The sequence below is a fragment of the Xiphophorus maculatus genome, chromosome 4 (assembly GCF_002775205.1).
Source record: "Xiphophorus maculatus strain JP 163 A chromosome 4, X_maculatus-5.0-male, whole genome shotgun sequence".
Classification (NCBI taxonomy): Eukaryota; Metazoa; Chordata; class Actinopteri; order Cyprinodontiformes; family Poeciliidae; genus Xiphophorus; species Xiphophorus maculatus.
In genome coordinates, this window is record NC_036446.1 from 31785828 (window position 1) to 31796515 (window position 10688).

Here is a 10688-nt window from a genome sequence, read left to right on the forward strand (position 1 = left end):
TTTCAGATGGAGCTGCGCAGAGTTGAGCTGAAAGTTAGAAACTGATTCTGTTTGCTGTGTGTGATTATTTTCCTTTTTAACTCTTTTGTCTTTTCTTTTTTCTTCATTTCTCCGTCAACTCATGTCACACGACTTGAGTTGACCAACAATTAAAGCAGAAGACCTGCTCCACCTGCTGTTCTACTGGTTGGAAGAGATTGTGGAAAAGGTGAGAACATGATGATGACTTGATCAGAAAGTCTCCTTCAGTCATCTGTTATTTAGACTGAATGTGTGTCTGATTATGTGTTGATTCTCCAGCATCAGCGAGACAAGACAAGACTGGACCAATGAGGAGAGAGAAGACACAGAGGACTGAGGAGACGCAGGAAATCCTGCTGGAAATCCAGAGAAGATGTTTCCTGATGCATCAGGGGGACAGCTGAGGACGGGACACAGCATAAAGAGACAGATCATGTGAAGCAGGTCCTTCAATAACAAACCAAGCATTGCCACAGAATCTTATGTTGAAAATTCACCTGTTTATGAGTCAGACACTGAATAATAAAGAATTTTAGAAACATTATAGCCAGCGCTGGTTTCTGATCCTGGATTCAGATTCTGCAGATCAATAATGTCTCTGATCATCCCAGGTTGGATCTCCTGAACCTGGAATCCTCCACCTTCAACACCACCAGTCAGGAGGAAGATAAGAGAACCCAGTGGACAACAAAAGTAAGAACATTTACTTTTACACAACCAAAAGTTTTCAATATGCATGAAGTTGAGGTTGATGCTCAAATCTGATTCCTACTTTCTGCTGTACTTTCTCCTCACTGACCCTTTTGTTTTGTCTGATTTTTTTCATTGAGTCCTTTCATAACAGCAGAGCTTTGATGAGCTTTGTGCTGATGGAATTAGGATCAGGAATAGAGCAGAGGACCTGCTGATCTACTGGTTCTAGTAGATTTTATAAATGGTGAGGTCATGATTATGACTTGATCAGAAAGTCTGATTCAGTCATCTGTTATTTCGACAGAAATTAAGGAATGCGTGTCTGATCATGTGTTGGTTCACTAGCATGACTGAGACAAGTCAACATCACTGGACCAATGAGGAGAGAGAAGACACAGAGGACTGAGGAGACGCAGGAAATCCTGCTGGGAATCCAGAGAAGTTTCCTGTTGCATCAGGGGGACAGCTGAGGACGAGACGCAGAATAAAGAGACAGAGATCATGTGAAGTAGGTCCTTCAATAACAAACTAACATTTGCCAACTATGTTAATTTAGTTACTGTTTTGTTGCAGTTAAAACAAGCGAATGTAGGGTAAGAATCGACAGTAGCCAGCAGACAAATAATTATCCAGTTAGTGAATCTCCAGTTAGTGGATTTGCAATATTACCTGTGCTAAACAAGGAACAAGATTAGAGATATTAATGTTTATGTGTGACTGTAAAACATCAATTTAATATCATGCTCTTTTTAGCATCATTAAAGTGATGGTTATTCTGAATGTTTTCTAGATTCAAGGATGGCCTTTCAACCCTGGATGTCATTTATGCTTCGGAGCTTCATGCTTCTGTGTTCAGGCCCTTTATGTGCACAAGGGTGGAAAAGCTGACATCAGAAATGTTAGAGGAAATCTTTGAAGTTCAGCTCAGCGAACAGGACAGCACCAGACGACAAGAAGAAACCAGACTGCTAGGATTCTCCTTGAGACAGACCAAACCTCGCTTTCCTGTTCAAACACTGTCAAGATACCAAAGCCCAAAACAAATGATCAATTGCAAAAAAACATGGACTTTGGGATAAAAACTCTTTGGACTTTATTAAGTTCAAATACAGAATCACAAAACATAAATGTGGATGTTGGCCTGTGAAGGCAGATGTTAACTTGTGAAACCTGCTCTGTTCAACTGTCACTACCAACTGTTATGACTATTGTTGAAAACTGTTGTAATGCTTCATTGTGTTTACATGTAAATATTAGAAATGAAAATTTTTATGTCATAAATTGTTGCAATAAAAAGTGACATACTATTAACACATGGCTGATTTTTATTTTTATTTTGACAAATTATTTTTGAAAGCTGCCAAACAGGCAACAAATTAACCAGATGTTAATGAAATAAATAAGAAAAACAACAAAAAAAACCTTGTTAGGTAGGTGGTACATGACATCCGGTTTACCAGTGAGACTGTTGAACAGGTCTGATGGTATTTGTAGTCCATCTTTCCTTTCATCAATGTCACATTGCAGCAAACCCATGAACACAAACCGCACTAGACACATCTGCTCATAACTGCCACTAAAGACGTGTCTTTGCTTCAGATCATCCAGAACTGGGACTAATAAAGCAAAATTATAACAAATGAAGGAAAATTTCAGCAGGAAAGACAAACAGTCTAGAATGGCATCATTGGTTTCCATAAAATTGATACTTTCTTTAATTTGCTCTTCACCTTGTGCCAAGAACTGCACATTTACCCACATGAAAAACAGAACACTTGAACTGTCCTGGATGTTGACCACAGAAGTCACAAAACATGGAACATGGCCACCTTAAAAAAAAAAAAAGATACAGTTGAAACAGATATTTATACACCAAGAGAAAGATACAAACATCTCTTTCTGTGTCTGTATAGACAGATTCACATCCATCTATATGCCTGGTACGGCATGACCTCAGGTCATCTCCTCTCTCGACCAGAGTCAGAGAGCGTTAGGGCAGTGGTCAAGACGAGATGAGAGGAGTAGAGCTTGTGAGTTTTAGGTCTGGTTCACACGGCACGATTTAAGGATTGTCGGACAATTTTCCAAACTTCTGTGACCGCAGAGCCGATAAAAGTCCAACAGGTTCGATCGGTTCGTGTGTCCAGCCACACGGCAGGAGCAACACACCACCACACGAACCGATTCCAGTCACCAACATCCCGATTCAAGGAAAAAAAATCCAGTAAAACTCCCAACATACCATACATGAATTTAGAATAATCAAACACGGATGACGATGTAGAAGCAGCAGTGTTAGTTTGTGACCTCATTTTAAGGATAAAAGACATAACAAAAAGAAAAGGCGTTTGATAAAAGATGGCGGGAGCAGCTGCTCTATCTGCTGCACTATGACTTGGAGGTGAGTTATGTTTTTTTGTAGTTAACATTTTTAACCACATATAATAAAAATATATAAAAATGACCTTTACATATAGTAATAAACATTTCCACATATCACCTCCGATGTCCACCGGACTCTCAGTTGCCATGTCAACTGTTTTTGATTCCCCTCCATTCTTACGTCACCGCGCCTTTGATGTTCAACATTATTAATCTAATTGACATATTAGTGTTTTGTGTTCATGTTGTGATTAGATCAGTTTCGACAGAGAAAAAAACAAACCTGCTTGTCAAAAGGAAGAGCTGGTGTCATTGAAAATTAAAAAGTGAATTCTGTAAAATGTTTAGAGTTGCCAAGCACGCCGCTTATTGCTGGCTGTACAATTTTCAGGAATAACCGACGACGACGCCTGATCTGAATGAATCAAAGTCGACATTCAAGGTCTTTTTGAGACAGTGAAAACCTTTTAGCTCAGAAAATTCTTTCAATTGAGGGCGCATTTGAAAATGCAGCTCCAACTACTCCGTTTCCAATGTTCCCTGGAAAAGAAAAAAGAAAAAAAAAAGGTTTCTCACAGGCTAGAAACCCGCACCCCTTCACTATCTCTCTAGATCACAGCTCGTTAGTTCAAGAAATGCTTCAAAACACAAGAGTGAGTTGGAGGTTTTATTCAGGCCCTGCTGATTAGCACAGCTTTCAGAAACAACAGCTCCATTCTGTGGTCTCAGCCCTGCAAAGAGCTGAAATGACCTAAATTATTTCTCCTCTCACAAACGCAGGATGGAAATCTTATTGTTGCGTTTACAGCAAAAACTAAGAATGAAAATGAAGTCAGTTCCTCAACATTAATCTGCAATACAAAAAACATAACACCCATAACCATCATGAGCTATGGGAGATTTCATGAAAGAACTTCCATTCTTTAAAGCACAGGTGTCAAACTCCAGTCCTCGAGGGCCGCAGTCCTGCAGTTTTTAGATGTGCCACAGCTACAAAACACTGAAATGAAATGGCTTAATTACCTCCTCCTTGTGTAGATCAGTTCTCCCAGCCTTGCTAATGACCTAATTATTCTATTCAGGTGTGGTGCAGCAGAGGCTCATCTAAAAGTTGCAGGACAGCAGCCCTCGAGGACTGGAGTTTGACACCCCTGCTTTAAAGCTACTTTTATTACCAATATGTTTTTTTTACATAATTGCTAAAACTATGTTTATGTTGTGACAGTATAATATAAGACGATCTGAAAAAAAATCGTTGGCCCTGCTCTCATCTGGATAAGATCTTTTCTGGAACGGTAAGTTTCTTCTCTGCCTTTAGTAGCAGTGAGAAGCGCATACATGGTGTTGATTGACAGCGCTAAGAACCTCCTTCTTGCTCTGATTGGTCATTTTTGACTGGGAGTGGTGCATTTTTCTTAGACTGTAATAGTAGCACACATTATCTGTCTCATTCTGTGACAGTCTTTACAAATATTTAGAAAGAAAAAATAGCTTTGTGAAAGTTGCATACTGCAGCTTTAAGTCAGAGAGCCTTCAGAGAGCAGAAGGGTCATTTTTATACTCTGAACAGAGTCCGAGTCTGTTTACAAAGCAGTTTAAATTGAAATGATTTGATAGCATAATTATTTATAATATTTGATTCAATAAAACAGATGTAAGTTTGTTAAAAACATGCAACTTATTCTGTGGCCGGCAGAACCATGAATGTGAAGGCTTGCAAAAGAAAAAGTAGTAGTAAAGACTTCCTTCAAATTTTTTTATATTCTACCAAATTTAATTGATTTGATGTAGTTTTTCATGCATGGAAAATTGTATGTCCATCAGAACAGAACAAGTATGTGTTGCAGGAAAGTCGGTTGATTTCTCTAGAAGCTGTTTTGCAGCCATTTTGTCTGCAAATACAAACATGGATTTCCTGAGGGTTCTCCATGCATTTAGATTTGAAATATTCAAGTAAAAAAACCCCAAATGAATAGTATTGCATATTGCTCCGTAGGAGACGCTGCATGATGCTGATGACTGAAAGGTCACCATGGAGAAATGCTCCAGTCTTTAGGGCTTACAAGAGAAAACAAGCTGAATGCACGAGGAGAAATGTTAAAACACACGTCCAATATGACATTTAAGAGCAGAGTTATCACATCTATAATCAGGAATTACAAAGAGTGAAGCAATTATAATTTCCTGAAAGTGTCAATAAAAATCCTAATAACACCCGGACCTCATTTACTGTTGTTGACAGGGTGAGAAACTCATGTCCATGTGACCCGGCCTCATCCAGAACCGCTCCATGTCGTATCTTTGACAGAATATCTTCACGACTTGTTGCATTGATATGACTCCTGATATCATCTTTATTAATGAATTTAGTTGTCTTGCAAAACGTATTGCAGATAGTAAATGCTTCACTTCTCTCAGGTCATTTTCGAAAAGGCCATAAAAATGTAAGCAGTCGAGCATCTTTTCAAGAAACATAATCAGGAGGCCTCAATAACCAGCAATGAATTACATGCAGTTCCATAGTAAAAGTAAATTGCAGGCGTGCCGTGGTGGCGTAGCGGTTGGCGCGACCCGTATTTGGAGGCCTTCAGCCCTCGACCCGTCGCGGGTCGAGGGCAAATGTCGTCCCGGACCCGACGACATTTGCCGCATGTCTTCCCCCCTCTTCTTCCCCGTTTCCTGTCAGCCTACTATCATATAAGGGACACTAAAGCCCACAAAAGACCCCCTGGAGGGGTAAAAAAAAAAGAAAAAAAAAAAAAGTAAATTGCACAACTGAATTAATCAGGTATTTTTCTAATCCAAAATACTCTGACAGTTGGAAAAAAAACAAAACAACTAGATACACTATCAGAACTTTAATAACAAAAATGCATTTGCTTCTGCAGGAGTATTCCTCAATGCAAAGTATTCTAAACTTCCTGGATATTTTTCTTGTAAAAAAAAACCAACAAAAACACACTTTCCCATTCACAAAATTAAAAACCAGACCCTTGTTCTACGCTTTGCTTCGTCCAGAGGGTCTGGACTCTCGCTATTGAGAACGATTGCTTCCTGGAGGCGTGGACCGTGTTGAAGTTTTAATTTTTACCCAATTACGTACCCAAATGTTTGCCTGTGCCGTATGGAATGCACCTGGTTAATGCTATGAAGCTTACCTGAAATTCCCTGTGCTGTAAACAAACCAACCAGAGGATCGCTGATCTGAGCGAGTTTCTGAAACTGCAAAGTTCAGAACAGAACTTTGCACCATTCTGATGGCTGAAGAACCTGAATAATAGATTACAAACAATAAATAACTTTTTTGTTGAGCTCATCTGTCTCAGTATTAACAAGTTCAACAATTTAGCAGCAAAAAGTGGTTTTGAATTGAAATTGTTGCTTATTTTGTCAATATAGTTTTCAATTAAAATACGATTAATTAACTACATAATAACTCAGTTAAATGACTCGATTAAGATTTTTAATCGAGACCCACCACTGTTATTAATTCCTGGCTAAATGACGTGGGCAAAATCACTAAAAGTTTGTAATAAATAATAGTAAGCTTATTCATTCATTTTTGTGAACGATCTGCCCAGTACGTCACAATGTATGGAAGCTACAGCTTCATAAACTGGCTTTCCCACAAGCGTACCATCAATACCCAAACAAACACAAGAAAATAGCTTTGGAGTAGCTGTCCACTGTGGAAGAAACTATGCAGGAAAGATCAGGGCAGACATTTAATCCAGCTGGGTAGAGACAGCAGCAGAAACATCCACAGGTTCACGGTGATTACAGACCTGCTGCGTCATCCGAGGAAGTCTCTGATTATCGATGCCGCGGCACGACGACAGCAAAAGGAAGGACGGCTACTAAATCTTTTAGACGCTGCAGTGAAAACACAGCACTGTGTGAGAACAGCCTGTCAATTCCCAGCTCTTCTCTTAATGAAGCGCTCGCAGGTTTTCGTCTCGTTCTGACATTTCAGAGTAAAGCCCTCTCTTTCCAGGTGTGTAGCCCGAGGATAACAATGTTCAAGTGTATAAAATTGGCTTGGGCTGAGATCACAAGAAGAAAGGAGGACCTAAAGTGGATATATATTTTTTTTGAATGAAGGTCTTTATTAGCTCGGGGAGCTGAATTTCTATTACATAAGATAAGAAGAGGGCTGACAAAATGGATTGTGTCATTTACTGAAATTAGAGGTGTTCCAGACACGATCTGTGCAGAGTCTAATTAGAATCTACAGAGGATTTGAATGTACTTTAGTGATGATCCCTTGGTGGAAGCCTTCTTTTATTGCCTCTTCTACAGTGTCAAAGGTTAAATCCCACATTTCTTCTTCCTGAACATCTTCTTTTATGCACTAATAACCGTGACATATGCTATTACCGCAATAGGGGTGACTTATTCAGGAGGTGGTTTGGTTTAAATGGCATGTAAGCGTGACAATAAGGATACCGCGTCTCATTAATTGCTTGAACATTAGTGCTATTATCAAGATTTGTATCGGACCACATAATGATTTACTGAATGTGTTTTGAATATTAAGTGTCCTTTGTTTCAGTAAATCGGTGCTTATTTGATCCATTCCTCCCAGCGCTGAAAGGGGCTCAGTAATCGTCTAAACTAGGTTGACTTGGAATCCAACAATAAATAGATGATTCCAGGAAAAACTGAACAGCAACACACATTTTCAATTTAGGACGCAGAACAGTAAAGTAAGTGGAGAGTATCGAAAAAGCCTTCAGAGACGAAGCTCTGCTTTGTTCAGAGAGCCGGATGCTGAAGGCTCAACCCTCCACTCAGAATAAATGTATGTGAATTCTTCCAATATTTTACAGTGGGTTTTTTTTTTTTAACAATCTTTACTAACCTTTCCTTGATTTTCCTGAAGGTTGCTTTATGAATCATTATGGTAGAAACCTTTTAATGTCATCATTAATATTTAATGCCTCATCTTATGAGGAATATAATTAGCCCGTTGGAGTAGAACTTTATGTTTTTCCAGTGATTATGTCGTAGCTTGTGGCATTCAAGAGTTTGCCTAATTGTAAAATTAAAATAAATGGGAAATAAAAACTTTCTGCAGATACTTTAAGGGCCACTGTTTCATAATGCACACAAGTTATAACATCGCCTTTTCTGAAAATCTGCAACAGATGTAAAATGGCTCATTGTAGATGAAACATGACGTCCAACAAAAGGCTCAGAGGTTGAACAGTGGTTCTGATGTTTGACTTATTGCTGATGGAGAACAGAAAACTCATCATGTTTATGCGCCAGTTATTAAAGATGATTTGAGCTAAATGACAAGTCATTATGGGAACACTGTGGTTAGGGAATACATTTGTAATTGTTTGCCTGTCACAAAAGCTGTTGTGACAGGTGAACTATAAACAAACACATTCTTAAAGAGGCAGTACTTTGGAAAAATCAAAACATTTTTAACCTATGTAATATTATCCACTCAACAAAACACACCTGCAGTGTCGCTTTGATTCTTTCATGCAGGTTTGAGAAATCCTTTAATCTCCATGGTCACCATTCAGCTGTGTAAAAGGACTCGGTGGACCTAGCTCCGCCTTCGAGACGCAGCTCCTCCTCAGAGCTGCAGTTTCCGAGCTTCCGCCTCGCCCTGGGCAGCCAGCGGTGACTTCCTGAAAGTCCAAGTTCAAGGCATTAAATTAGGAAGTCAAATTTGTTTTGAATCATATTTGATATGTACAGCATTTTTATAACAACTGAAGGTAACAGCCACTAGTAAGCTTGAAAATACATAATGTTGTCCCTTTTAAACAACATAGGAACATTTTTAAGAAGGTTTGTTTAGTAAAGGGACAAATATGCTGATTTTAGCATTCTTGAAAAAAAAAATACTTGATTAGAACTGGAAGAAAGTGAACTTTAATTTTTAGAATTTCTTAACTAATTGTTAAATGTATTATTAAATAAATATTAGGCATAAAAAGGAACTGTTGAACCCAACTGCCCAAATAAGAAATACAACCAAATAAGAAACTTCTGAACATATGTTATCATGCAACACCTGGCAAAACAAGCCGGAGCCCTTAAACATTGCAACCATAAACCTCAGTGTATTTTTATTTTATTTTTATAGATCAGAACGAATCATTTTGAAACAAAAGGAAAAAAAAACATTACATGATTTTCTAAATAAAAGTATCCCATGCATGATAATCACCCCAATTTATTCCGATACCCCTGAATAAAATGCAGTGCAACCAGGTGCCTGTAGAGGTCGCTAACAGTTAGGCCAAAGCTTCTGGAGCTGACAAAGGACAGCAGCTGACTAATAAAACCTGAGCCGTCCAAACGAAGTGTGTGCAGCTCCGGGAGCCAGTGGGAAACATTTATCACATCCAAGCTCTGCTACTGCAACACTGCTGCACACATGTCCCAACATAATGCTCAGAATGACTTTACTTCATCTGAAAAGGTCCAACTGAAACACTGACAGATCGTATTTCTCTATACGGTGACATAACTGAATAAAAATCTTATTGTTCTTATCGGTTTAAGAGATCTTCACTCTCGGTTTGGAGGCGTGTTTGTTGCTGCTAGCATTTGTAAGACAAAGTGGGCTGAAGCCATTACTCAGTGTCCTCTCCAGCAGAAGCAGCTCCTTGTTTGGGTGAAGAAGAAAAATTAAAAACTTGAACCAAACCCTAAAAACCACCCTGTGAGAACTTCACTGACCCGCCAGACCCACCTGCTCTCCTGTTCTTTTTATACTCTTAAGTCTTTGGTCACTCATTTTTTGTGTGTTTTTGTTGCTTTTATTAATCATCAGTTTCAAATGTATTGACATTTGTTTACAAAATGGGTTTTTTTGTTTTTATTTTATTTATTTACTTTTTTGTGGTTTTGTGTTATGATTTTATCCAGTAGTTGGACTCTATTAAAAAAGTTTTAATCAAGTTAATTGCAAGATCTGTAATTAAAAACAACAACAACACACATTTAAATTGCATTTTAATCAAAAACCATGCATAGAATAAAATAAACAACAGTTTCAATTCAAAAACCACTTTTTCTGCTAAATTATTAAATCAAAAGGCACACGAGCTTCAACAAGCTTTTACTTATAATGAAAAGATGCTAGCAGGAAAAAGATTCTCACTAAACATCAGCAGAAAACCCTTTAACGAGCATATCTATAAAATATTTTAGCTGTATTTGTTCAATAAAGTATTTTACTCACTTTATGTACAAGTTTGAGACAGACATTTTCCTTCAGAGTTCCAGGCAGGAAGTAGGGAAGTCTGGTCATGTGACCCTTCATACTCGCTACATGAAAGTGATATTGCTTTGAGGAGGCAACATATTATTTTATTTCAAAACTTCAGTTTGCTGCAAAACGACAAAACTTTCACAGCTTCCACAAGTAAAAAAAAAAGTCTGGCAACAGTTACTGTATTTTCAGTGGGATTTAAGTACAAAACTGTACAAAACGAAATACATTTAGAACAAAATCTTTCTGTAAAAATGTTCGACCCAGAACTCCTGAAGTGGCAAAGCTGTAGCTTCACCCAGTTCAAATTCTGCTGCTCTGTATTGATGTTAAAGTACAGAAGAGCCTTTAG

The 10688-nt window shown here is 38.3% G+C and overlaps 1 long non-coding RNA gene across 2 annotated transcripts; it reads left to right on the plus strand.

The window, feature by feature from the left end:
* Positions 1–1952, plus strand: LOC111608455. 2 transcript variants are annotated; one of them, XR_002752676.1, is made up of 6 exons: positions 1–208; positions 301–465; positions 633–714; positions 852–958; positions 1060–1222; positions 1505–1952. It is a non-coding gene; the product is annotated as an uncharacterized LOC111608455 (long non-coding RNA). The 2 variants fall into 2 exon arrangements; XR_002752675.1 differs by having other exon boundaries at positions 633–958.
* The last annotated feature ends 8736 nt before the right edge of the window (positions 1953–10688 follow it).